The following is a 12,731-nucleotide window of genomic DNA, read 5'->3' on the forward strand; positions in this document are numbered from 1 at the left end:
TCTTAGCGAAAGGCTTCTTGAGGGGAAAGCTGTAACTCTTTGAGATGATTTCACAGAACACAAAGAACTTTCTCAAAGAGCTTCTTTCTCTTTGTTATCGGAGGATATTTCCTTTGGCCCTATAGTCTTCAAAGGGATCCGAAATATCTCTTCTCAGATTCCACAGAAATAAGGCTAGCAAAGAGATCCAAGAAATGCAGATGTTACTCTGTGAGACGAATTAACGGAACACTAAGCAGTTTCTCGGAAAGCTTCTTTCCAGATTTCATCTGAGGATATTTCCTTTTTCACCATAGCCGTCTAAGGGCTTCCTAATATCACTTTGCCAATTCCACAAGAACTGTCTTAGCGAGCGGCTTCTTGAGGGGAAAGATGTAACTCTGTGAGATGAATTCACCGAACAGTAAGCAGTTTCTCAGAATGCTTCTTTCCAGATATCATCTGAGGATATTTCCTTTTCACCATGGCCCTCTATGGGCTGCCAAATATCCTTTGCCAATTCCACAGAACTGTCTTAGCGAAAGGCATCGGAGGGAGAGCTGTAACTCTGTGAGATGATTTCACAGAACACAAAGAGTTTCTCAAGCTTCTTTCTCTTTATTATCGAGGAGGATATTTCCTTTGGCACCATAGTCTCCAAAGGGATCCCGAAATATCTGTTCTCAGATTCCACAGAAGCCAGGCTAGCAAAGAGATCCACGAAATGCAGATCTTAACTCTGTGAGATGAATTAACAGAAGACACTAAGCAGTTTCTCAGAAAGCTTCCTTCCAGATTTCATCTGAGGATATTTCCTTTTTCACCATAGCCTCGGGCTTCCAAATATCACTTGCCAATTCCACAAGAACTGTCTCAGCGAAAGGATTCTTGAGGAAAGCTGTATAGCTCTGTTAAGAGGATTTCTGAGACACTAAGAACTTTTCTCAGAAAGCTTCTTACCAGATTTTAAATCTGAGGATATTTCCTTTTCACAAAACCCTTTAGCTTTGGCTTCCAAATATCACTTTGCCATTTCACAAGAACTGTCTTAGCGAAGGCTTCTTGGAGAGGCTTCATAACTCTGTTAGATGATTTCACAGAACACAAAGAAGTTTCTCAGAAAACTTCTTTCTGGCTGCTCGAGGAGGATACTTCCTTTGACTATGACCTTCAAAGGGATCAAAATATCTGATCTCCAGATTCCACGTAAGGCTATACAAAGAGATCCACAGAAATACGGAGTAGCAGCTCTGTGAGATGAATTCACAGAACAGTAAGCAGTTTCTCAAGAAGCTACTTTTCAGATTCATCTGGGGATATTTCCTTTTTCAGCATAGCCCTCTATGGGCTTCCAAATATCACTTTGCAAACTCCAAAAGAACTCTCTTAGCGAAAGGTTTCTTGAGTGGAAAGCTGTTACTCGGTGAGATGATTTCATAGAACACAAAGAAGTTTCTCAGAAAGCTTCTTTCTCTTTGTTATCGGAGGATATTTCCTTTGGCCCTATAGTCTTCAAAGGGATACGAATTATCTGTTCTCCGACTCCACGGAAAAAAGGCCAGCAAAGAGATCCACTAAATAGAGATGTAACCCTGTGAGTGGAAGTCACACATCACAAAGCAGGTTTTCAGAGAGCCTCCTTCCAGTTTTTCTCGGAGAATATTTTCTTTTTCACCATAGCCCTCTATTGGCTTCCAAATATCACTTTGCGAATTCCACAAGAACAGGCTTAACGAACGGCTTTTTGAGGGGAAAGCTGTAACTCTGTGCGTTGAATTAACAGAACACTAAGCAGTTTCTCCGAAAGCTTCTTTCCAGATTTCATCTGAGGATATTTCCTTTTTCACCACAGCCCTCTATGGGCTTCCATATATCACTTTGCCAATTCCACAAGAACTGTCTTAGCGAAAGACTTCTTGAGGGGAAAGCTGTAACTCTGTGAGATAGCGAAACGCTTCTTCACAGAAAAGCTGTATCTCCCTGAGATGATTCCACAGAACACAAAGAAGTTTCTCAGAAAGCTTCTTTTTCTTTGTTGTCAGAGGGTATTTCCTTTGGTCCTATAGTCTTCAAAGGGATCCGAAATATCTGTTCTCAGATTCCACAGAAATAAGGCTAGCAAAGAGATCCACGAAATACAGATGTAACTCTGGGAGTGGAAGTCACACATCACAAAGCAGTTTCTCAGAAAGCCTCTTTCCAGTTTTTCTCGGAGGATATTTCCTTTTTCACCATAGCCCTCTATGGGCTTCCAAATATCACTTTGCGAAGAGCACAAGAACAGGCTTACCGAGCGGCTTCTTGAGAGGAAAGCTGTAACTCTGTGAGTTGAATTCACAGAACACTAAGCAGTTTCTCTGAAAGCTTCTTTCCAGATTTCTTCTGAGGATATTTCCTTCTTCACCATAGCCCTCTATGGGCCTACATATCACTTTGCCAATTCCACAAGAACTGGCTTAGGGAAGGCCTTGAGGGAGCTGTAGCTCTGTGAGATGATTTCACAGAACACAAACAAGTTTCTCCAAGCTTCTTTCTCCTTGTTAACTAGGAGATGGCACCTTTGGCCTACAGTCTTTCCAAATGGATCGAAAAATATATTCTCAGATTCCACAGAAAATAAGGCTAGCAAAGAGATCAGAAATACAGATGTAACTCTGTGAGTGAGTGACACCTCTGAAACGGATTTCCTGAAAGCTTCTTTCCAGTTTTCTCTGAGGATATTTTCTTTCTCTACATAGCCGTCTAAGGGCTTCCAAATATCACTTTGAGAATACCACAAGAACTGGAAGCTTGGCAATCGGCTTCTTGAGGGAAGCTGTAACTCTGTGAATTCACAGAACACTAAGCAGTTTTAAGCTTCTTTCAAGATTTCATCCTTGGATATTTCCTTCACCATAGACCTCTATGGGATTCCATCCTGTACAGTTCCACAAGAACTGTCTTAGCGAAATGGCTTCTTGAGGGGAAAGTTATGGCACTCTGTGAGATGATTTCACAAGAACACAAAAAGTTTCTCAGCTGCTTTCTCTTTGTGATGGAGGATGTTTCAACATTTCGTTCTTCAAAGGGATCGAAATATCTGTTCTCAGATTCCACAGACATAAGGATGGCGGAGATGCAATACAGATGGCAACTCTGTGTGTGGAACTCACACATCCTGAAAACAGTTTCTCAGAAAGCTTAGGCTGGAGATCCTTTCTTTCTCATAGACCTCCATGGTCTTCAAGTATCTTTCAATTCCACAGGAACAGGCTTGCTTGGCCTTCTTGAGGGGAAGCTGTAATTCTGTGAGATATTCACAGAACACTAAGCAGTTTCTCAGAAAGCTTTTTCCAGAATTCTTCTCAAGATAATTCCTTTCACCGGCCTCTATGGGCTTCCAGCTCTTTGCAAATTCCACCAGAACTGTCTAAGGGAAAGTCTTCTTGGTAACTCTGTGAGATGGTTGCTGAGAACACAAAAAGGAGAGTTTCTCAAAATCTTCTTTCTCTTTGATATCACGGGAGAGATATTTTCTTTGGCCCCTAGAGTCTTCATGGGTATCCAGTATCTGTCCTAAGAATGCAGAAATAAGGGCTATCAAAGTCCTGCATCTAGATCTTAACTCTGTGAGTGGAAGTCACACATCACAAAGCGGTTTCTCAGAAAACTTCATTCTAATTTTTCTCGGAGGATATTTTCTTTTTCACCATAGCCCTCTATGTTCTTCCAAATATCACTTTGCAAATTCCACAAAAACAGGCTTAGCGAGCGGCTTCCTGAGGGGAAAGCTGTAACTCTGTGAGATGAATTAACAGAACACTAAGCAGTTTCTCAGAAAGCTTCTTTACAAATTTCATCTGAGGATATTTCCTTTTTCACCATAGCCCTCTAAGGGCTTCCAAATATCCCTTTGCAAATCCACAAGAACTGTCTTAGCGAAAGGCTTCTTGAGGGGAAAGCTGTAACTCTGTAAGATGAATTTACAGAACACTAAGCATTTTCTCAGAAAGATTCTTTCCACATTTCAAGATAGGATATTTCCTTTTTCACCTTAGCCCTTTATGGGCTTCCACATATCCGTTTGAAAATTCGACAAGAACTGTCTTAGCGAAAGACTTCCTGAGGGGAAAGTTGTAACACTGTGAGATTATTTCTCAGAACTCAAAGAAGTTTCTCAGAAAGCTTCTTCCTCTTTGTTATTGGAGGATATTTCCTTTGGCCCTAGAGTCTTCAAAGGGATCCGAAATATCTTTCTCAGACCCCACAGAAATAAGGCTAGCAAAGGGATCCACGAAATACAGATGTAACTCTGTGAGTGGAAGTCACACATCACAAAGCAGTTTCTCAGAAAGCTTTTTTCCACTTTTTCTCGGAGGATATTTTTATTCTCACCATAGCCCTCTATGGGCTTCCAAATATCACTTTGCGAATTCCACAAGAACAGGCTTAGCAAGGGGCTTCTTGAGGGGAAAGCTGTAGCCCTGTGACATGAATTCACAGAACACTAAGCAGTTTCTCAGAAAGCTTCTTTCCAGATTTCGTCCTAGGATATTTCCTTTTTCAACATAGCCCTCTATGGGCTTCCAAATATCACTTTGCAAATTCCACAAGAACTCTCTTAGCAAAAGGCTTCTTGAGGGGAAATCTGTAACTCTGTGAGATGATTTCACAGAACACAAAGAAATTCCTCAGAAATCTTCTTTCTCTTTGTTATTGGCGGATATTTCCTTTCGCTCCCTAGTCTTCAAAGGGATCCGAAATATCTGTTCTCAGATTCCACTGAAATAAGGCTAGCGAAGAGATCCACGAAATACAGATGTAACTCTGTGATTGGAAGTAACACATCAAAAAGCAGTTTCTCAGAAAGCTTCTTTCCAGTTTTTCTCGGAGGATATTATCTTTCTCACCATAGCCCTCTATGGGCTTCCAAATATCACTTTGCGAATTCCACAAGAACAGGCTTAGCGAGCGGCTTCTTCAGGGGAAAGCTGTAACTCTGTGAGATGAATTCACAGAACACTAAGCAGTTTCTCAGAAACCTTCTTTGCAGATTTCCTCCTAGGATAGTTCCTTTTTCACCATAGCCATTTATGGGCTTCCAAATATCACTTTGCAAATTGTACAAGAGCTGTCTTAGCGAAAGGCTTATTGACGGGAAAGCTGTAACTCTGTGAGATGATTTACTAGCATACAAAAAGTTTCTGCAAAACACCTTCTTTCTCTGTTGTCGGGTATTTACTTTGGTCCTATAGTCTTCATAGGGATCGAAATATCTGTTCTGAGATTCCACAGAAATAAGGCTAGAAAGGATACCACGAAATACAGGTGCAACTCTGTGGTGAAGTCGCACATCACAAACATTGTGGTTTCTCAGGGCTTCTTTCCAGTTTTACTCCGAGGATATTTTCTTTGCGTAGCCCTCTTTGGGCTTCCAAATATCACTACTTGAATTCCACAAGAACAGGCTTAGCGGCTTCTTGAGGGGAAATATAATAACTCTATGAGATGAATTCACAGAACACTAAGCAGTTTCTCAGAAAGCTTCTTTCCAGATTTCATCAGGATATTTCCTTTTTCACCATAGGCCTCTATGGGCTTCTCAAAATCACTTTACCAATTCCACAAGAACTGTCATAGCGAAGAGAGGCTTCTTCAGAGACACTGTAACTTTGTGTGATGATGCAGCAGAACACAAAGTTTCTCAAGCTTCTTTCTCTTTGTTATCAGAGGATATTTCCTTTTGGCCCTATAGTCTTCAAAGGGATCCGAAGCTATCTGTTCTGAGATTCCACAGAAATAAGGCTGACAAAGAGATCCACAGGAAATACAAATGTAACTCTGTGACTGGAAGTCACACATCACAAAACAGTTCTCAAAGCTGTACACTTTTTCGAGGAGGATGTATCTTTTTCACCATAGCCCTCTATGGGCTTCCAAATATCTTTATGAATTCCCACAGAACAGGCTTAGTGGCCAGTTCTTGAGGAAAGCTGTAACCCTGTCAGATGAATTATTAACAGAATACTAAGAACTTTTCTCGGAGCTTCTTTCCAGATTTCATCTGAGGATATTTCCTTTTCAACATAGCCTCTATGGGCTTCCAAATATCCTTGCAAATTCCACAAAGGCTGTGTCTTGGCAGTCTTCTTGAAAGGAAAGCTGTAACTCTGTGAGATGGTTACACAGAACACAAAGAAGTTTCTCAGCTTCTTTCTCTTTGTTATCGGAGATTTCCTTTGGCCCTACAGCCTTCAAGCGGGATCGAGAAATATCTGTTCTCAGATTCCACAGATATAAGGATAGCAAAGAGATCACAGAAAATACAGATGTAACTCATGATGGAAGTCCCACACATCAGCAATGATTTCTCAAGCTTTTCCAGTTTTTTCTCGGAGGATATTTTTCTTTTTCACGCCATAGCCCTCTTTGGGCTTACAAATATCACTTTGCAATTCCACAGGAAAATTCTCAGCATTTGGCTTCTTGAGGGAAAAGCTGTAATTCTGTGAGGTGAATTCACAGAACACTAGCAGTTTCTCAAGCTTCTTTCCACATTTTATCTGTGTATGTTTCCTTTTTCACCATGGCCTCACGGGCTTCCAAATATCACTTGCTGCAGGTACTCAAGAACTGTCTTAGCGAAAGGCTTCTTGATGGGAGAGCTGTAACTCTGTGAGATGATTTCACAGAGACAAAGAAGTTTCTCCGGCTGGCCTTCCTCTTTATATGGGAGGATTTCCTTTTGGCCCTATAGTCTTCATTGGGATCGGAATATCAGTTCTCAGATTCCACAGCAATAAGGCTAGCAAAGATATCCATGAAAACAAGATGTAACTCTACTCTGAGTGGAAGTCACACATCTAAAGCAGTTTCTCAGAAGTTTCTTTCAGTTTTTCGGAGGATATTTTCTTTTCACGTAGCCCTCTATTGGCTTCCAAATATCAATTTCAATTCCACAAGAACAGGCTTAGCGGCTTCTTGAGGGGAAAACTTTGTAACTCTAGGAGATGAATTCAGAGAACACTAAACAGTTTCTCAGAAAGCTTCTTTCTCTTTGTTATCGGGAGATATTTCCTTTACCCCTATAGTCTTCAAAGGAATCCTGAAATATCTGGTCTCCAGATTCCCACAGAAGCGAACAACAAAGAGATCCACGAAAATACAGATGTAACTCAGTGAAGAGATGAATGAACAGAACACTAAGCATTTTTTACTCAGAAAGCTTCTTTCCAGATTTCATGGGGATATTTCCTTTTCACCATAGCCCTCTATATAGGCCCAAAATATCAGAGCTGCAAAGGGCGGCTTGGCGCCTTCTTGAGGGAAAGCTGTATAATTCTGTGAGATGAATTAACAGAACACTAAGCAGTTTCTCGGAAAACTTACTTCTTTCCAGATTTCATTTTAGGATATTTCCTTTTTCGCCACAAAAGCCCTCTATGGGCTTCCAAATATCACTTTGAATATTTCCACAAGGACTGTATCTCCTTGAAAAGTTCGCGATGGTAGACCTGTAACTCTGTGAGATGATTTCACAGAACAGAAAGAAATTTCTCCAGCTTCTTTCTTTTATAGATCTTTACTTTGTGCACAGTCTTCAAGGGATCGATCATCTGTTCTCAGATTCCACAGAAATAAGGCTAGCAAAGAGATCCACGAAATACAGATGTAACTCTGTAGTGGAGGTCACACATCACAAAGTAGTTTCTCAAGCTTCTTTCCAGTTTTCGGAGGATATTTTCTTTTCACAACAGCCGTCTATGGGCTTCCAAATATCACTGCGAATTCCCACAGAACAGGCTTAGTGAGGGGGGCTTCTTGAGGGGAAATCTGAAACATGTGAGATGAATTCACAGAACACTAAGCAGATCCTCGGAAGCCGTTCCAGATTTCATCCAGGGGATATTTCCTTTTCACCACTAGCCCTCTATGGGCTTCCCAATATCACTTTGCAAATTCAGCAACTGTCTTGAAATGCTCCTTGAGGGAAGCTGTAAATCTGTAGATGATTTCACAGAACACAAAGAAGCCATATCAAGCTTCTTTCTCTTTGTTTTTCGGAGTATATTTCATTTGGCCCTATATATCGTCTTCCAAGGGATCCTAAAATATCTGTTCTCAGATTCCACAGAAATAAGGCTAACAAAGAGATCCACACAGAAATAGTGGAACTCACAGTGGAAGTAAACATCACAAACCAGTTTCTCCAGAAAGCTTCTTTCCAGATTTTCTGGGAGGATATTTTATTATTTTTCACCATTAGCCATCTATGGGCTTCCAAATCACTTTGCGAAATCACAACAACAGGCTTAGCAAATTAAGCTGCTTGAGAGGGTAGCTGTAACTCTGTGAGATGAATTCACAGAACACTAAGCTGTTTTCTCAGAAAGTTTCTTTCAGATTTCATCTGAGGATATTTCCTTTCCTGTTGCCCTCTAGTGCCTTCCAAATATCACTTTGCAAATTCCACAAGAACTGTCTTAGCGAAAGACTTCTTGAAGGGAAAGCTGTAACTCTGTGAGATGATTTCACAGAACCTAGTCTTCAAAGGGATCCGAAATAACTTTGTTCTCAGAATCCACAGAAATAAAGGCCCCAGCAGAGATCCACGAAGAATACAGATGTAACTCTGTGAGTGATCACACATCATTATGAACAAAAAAGCTTCTTTCCGTTTTCTAGGAGGATATTTCTTTCACCATAGCCTGTATGGGCATCCAAATATCTTTAAATTCCACAAGAGCAGGCTTAGCGGCTTCCTGAGAAGCTGTAACTCTTTGAAGTAGATTTACAGAACACTAAGCAGTCTCTCAGAGAGCTTCCTTCCAGATTTCATCTGAGGATATTTCCTTTTTCACCATAGCCCTCTAAGGGCTTCCTAATATCACTTTGCATATTCCACAAGAACTGTCTTAGCAGGTTTCAGGAGCTTTAAATCCGTGAGATGATTTCACAGAACACAAAGAAGTTTCTCCAGACAGCTTCTTTTCTCTTTTTTATCGGGAGGATATTTCTTTTGGCCTATAGTCTTCAAAGGGATACAGTATCTTTTTCTCACATTCCCACAGAAAGAGGCTAGCAAAGTCCACAGAAACTCACGGATGTAACTCTGTGAGTGGAAGTCACACATTAAAGAAGCAGTTTCTCAGAAAACTTCTTTCTAGTTTTTCTCGGAGGATATTTTCTTTTTCACCATAGCCCTCCATGGGCTTCCCTAATATCACTTTATTCAGAAGAACAGGCTTATGATATTTCTTGAGGGGAAAGCTGTAACTCTGTGAGATGAATTCACAGAACACTAAACGTTTCTGAAGCTTCTTTTCAGATTTCATCTGAGGATATTTCCTTTTTCACCATAGCGTATGGGCTTCCAAATATCCTTTACCAAATACCACAAGAACTGTGTTAGCAAAAGGCTTCTTGAGGGAAAAGCTGTAACTCTGTGAGATGATTTCACAGAACAGAAAGAAGTTTCTCAGAAAGCTTCTTTCTCTTTGTTATCGGAGGATATTTCCTTTGGCCGTGTAGTCTTCTAAGGGTTCCGAAATATTTGTTCTCAGATTCCACAGATATAAGGATAGCAAAGAGATCCACGAGATGCAGATGTAACTCTGTGAGTGGAAGTCACACATCACAAAGCAGTTTCTCAGAAAGCTTCTTTCCAGTTTTTCTCGGAGGATATTTTCTTTTTCACCGTAGCCCTCTCTGGGCTTCCAAATATCACTTTGCCAATTCCACAAGAACTGTCTTAGCAAAAGACTTCTTGAGGGGAAAGCTGTAACTCTGTGAGATGATTTCTTAGAACACAAAGAGGTTTCTCAGAAAGCTTCTTTCTCTTTGTTATCGGAGGATGTTTCCTTTGGCCCTTGTGTCTTCAAAGGGATCCGAAATATCTGTTATCAGATCCCACAGAAATAAGGCTAGCAAAGAGATCCACGAAATAGCGGTGAAACTCAGAGAGTGAAAGTCACACATCACAAAGCAGTTTCTCAGAAAGCTTCTTTCCAGTTTTTCTCGGAGGATATTTTCTTTTTCACCGTAGCCCTCTATGGGCTTCCAAATATCACTTTCCGAATTCCACAAGAACAGTCTTAGCGAGCGGCTTCTTGAGAGGAAAGCTGTAACACTGTGAGATGAATTCACAGAACACTAAGCAGTTTCTCAGAAAGCTTCTTTCCAGATTTCCTCTGAGGATATTTCCTTTTTCACCATAGCCCTCTATGGGCTTCCAAATATCACTTTGCAAATTCCACAAGAACTGTCTTAGCGTAACGCTTCATGACAGGAAAGCTGTAACTCTGTGAGATGATTTCACAGAACACAAAGAAGGTTCTCAGAAAGCTTCTTCTCTTTGTTATTGGAGGATATTTCCTTTGGCCCTATAGTCTTCAAAGGGATCCGGAATATCTGTTCTCAGATTCCACAGAAGTAAGGCTAGCAAAGAGATCCAGGAACTACAGACGTAACTCTGTGAGTGGAAGTCACACATCAAAAAGCAGTTTCTCAGAAAGCTTGTTTCCAGTTTTTCTCGAAGGATATTTTCTTTCACACCATAGCCCTGTAGGGGCTTCCAAATATCGCTTTGCGAATTCCACAAGAACAGGCTTAGCGTGCGGCTTCTTGAGGGGAAAGCTGTAACTCTGTGAGATGAATTCACAGAACACTAAGCAGTTTCTCAGAAAGCTTCTTTCCAGATTTCATCTGAGGATTTTTCCTTTTTCAGCATAGCCCTCTATGGGCTTCCAAATGTCACCTTGCAAATTCCACAAGAACTGTCTTAACGAAAGGTTTCTTGATCAGAAAGCTGTAACTCTGTGAGATGATTTCACAGAACAAAAAGAAGTTTCTCAGAAAGCTTCTTTCTCTTTGTCCTCAAAGGATATTTCCTTTGGCCCTAAAGTCTTCAAAGGGATCCGAAATATCTGTTCTCAGATTCCAGAGAAATAAGGCTAGCAAAGAAATCCACGAAATACAGATGTAACTCTGTGAGTGGAAGTCACATTTCACAAAGCAGTTTCTCAGAAAGCTTCTTTCCAGATTTCATCTGAGGATATTTCCTTTTTCACCATAGCCCTCTATGGGCTTCCGAATATCACTTTGCAAATTCCACAAGAACTGTCTTTGCGACTGGCTTCTTGAGGGGAAAGCTGTAACTCTGTGAAATGGTTTCACAGAACACAAAGATGTTTCTCAGAAAGCTTCTTTCTCTTTGTTATCGGAGGATATTTCCTTTGGCCCAATAGTCTTCATAGGGATCCGGAATATCTGTTCTCAGATTCCACAGAAATAAGGCTAGCAAAGAGATCCACGAAATACAGATGTAATTCTCTGAGTGGAAGTCACACATCACAAAGCAGTTTCTCAGAAAGCTTCTTTCCAGTTTTTCTCGGAGGATATTTTCTTTTTCACCATAGCCCTCTATGGGCTTCCAAATATCACTTTGCGAATTCCACAAGAACAGGCTTAGCGAGCGGCTTCTTGAGGGGAAAGCTGTAACTCTGTGAGATGATTTCATAGAACACCAAGAAATTTCTCAGAAAGCTGCTTTCTCTCTTTTATCGGCGGATATTTCCTTTGGCCCTATAGTCTTCAAAGAGATCCGAAATATCTGTTCTCAGATTCCACAGAAATGAGGCTAGCAAAGAGTTCCACGAAATACAGATGTAACTCTGTGAGTGGAAGTCACACATGACAAAGCAGTTTCTTGGAAAACTTCCTTCCAGGTTTCGTCTGAGGATATTTCCTTTTTCACCATAGCCCTCTATGGGCTTCCAAATATCACTTTGCCAATTCCACAGCAACTGTCTTAGCGAAAGGCTTCCTGAGGGGAAAGCTATAACTCTGTGAGATGATTTCACAGAACACAAAGAAGTTTTCTCAGAAAGCATCTTTCTCTCTTTGTATCGAGGAGGATATTTCCTTTAAACCCCTATAGTCTTCATAGGGATCGGAATATCTGTTCTCAGATTCCACAGAAATAAGGCTAGCAAAGATCCACGAAATACAGATGAAATTCTCTGAGTGGAAGTCACACACATATAAAGCAGTTTCTCAGAAAGCTTCTTTCCAGTTTTCCTGGGAGGATATTTTCTTTTTCACCATAGCCCTCTATGGGCTTCAAATAACGCTGCGAATTCCCACAAGAACAGGCTTAGCGGCGGCTTCTTGAAGCTATAACTCTGTGGATGATTTCACGAGACACTAAGCAGTTTTCAGAAAGCCTTTCCAGATTTCATCTGAGGATATTTCCTTTTTCACCATAGCCCTCATAGACTCCAAATATCAGTTTCAAATTCCACAAACTGTCTTAGCCAAAAGGCTTCTTGAGGGAAAGCTGTAACTCTGTGAGATGATTTCACAGAACAAAGAAGTTTCTCAAAAAGCTTCTTTTCCAGTTTTTTCGGAGGATATTTTCTTTTCCATAGCCCTGTATGGGCTTCAAACTCTCACTGAGTTAAAAAGAACCGCAGCTTAGCGGCCAGTTCTTGAGGGAGAAACTGTATCTGATGGATAGCTACAGAACACTAAGCAGTTTCTGAAGCTTCTTTCCACAGCTCATCTGGGGATACTTCCTTTTTCACCATAGCCCACTATGGGCTTCCAAATATCACTTTGCAAATTCACAAAACTTTCTTGAAAGGCTTCTTGAGGGGGAAAGCTGTAACTCTGTGAAGTTATTTCAGAGGAGAACACAAAGAAGTTTCTCTATTTCTCTCTTTGATAGGAGGATATTTCCTTTGGCCCTATAGTCTTCAAAGGGATCCGAAATA

The 12,731-nt window shown here is 40.8% G+C and overlaps 1 pseudogene; it reads right to left on the bottom strand.

Moving 5' to 3' along the window:
• Nucleotides 1-277: 277 nt before the first annotated feature.
• On the bottom strand, nt 278-10,128 carry LOC116272596 (annotated as a pseudogene).
• Between the last annotated feature and the right edge of the window lie 2,603 nt (nt 10,129-12,731).

Source organism: Papio anubis, unplaced genomic scaffold (assembly GCF_008728515.1).
Source record: "Papio anubis isolate 15944 unplaced genomic scaffold, Panubis1.0 scaffold1325, whole genome shotgun sequence".
Lineage (NCBI taxonomy): Eukaryota > Metazoa > Chordata > Mammalia > Primates > Cercopithecidae > Papio > Papio anubis.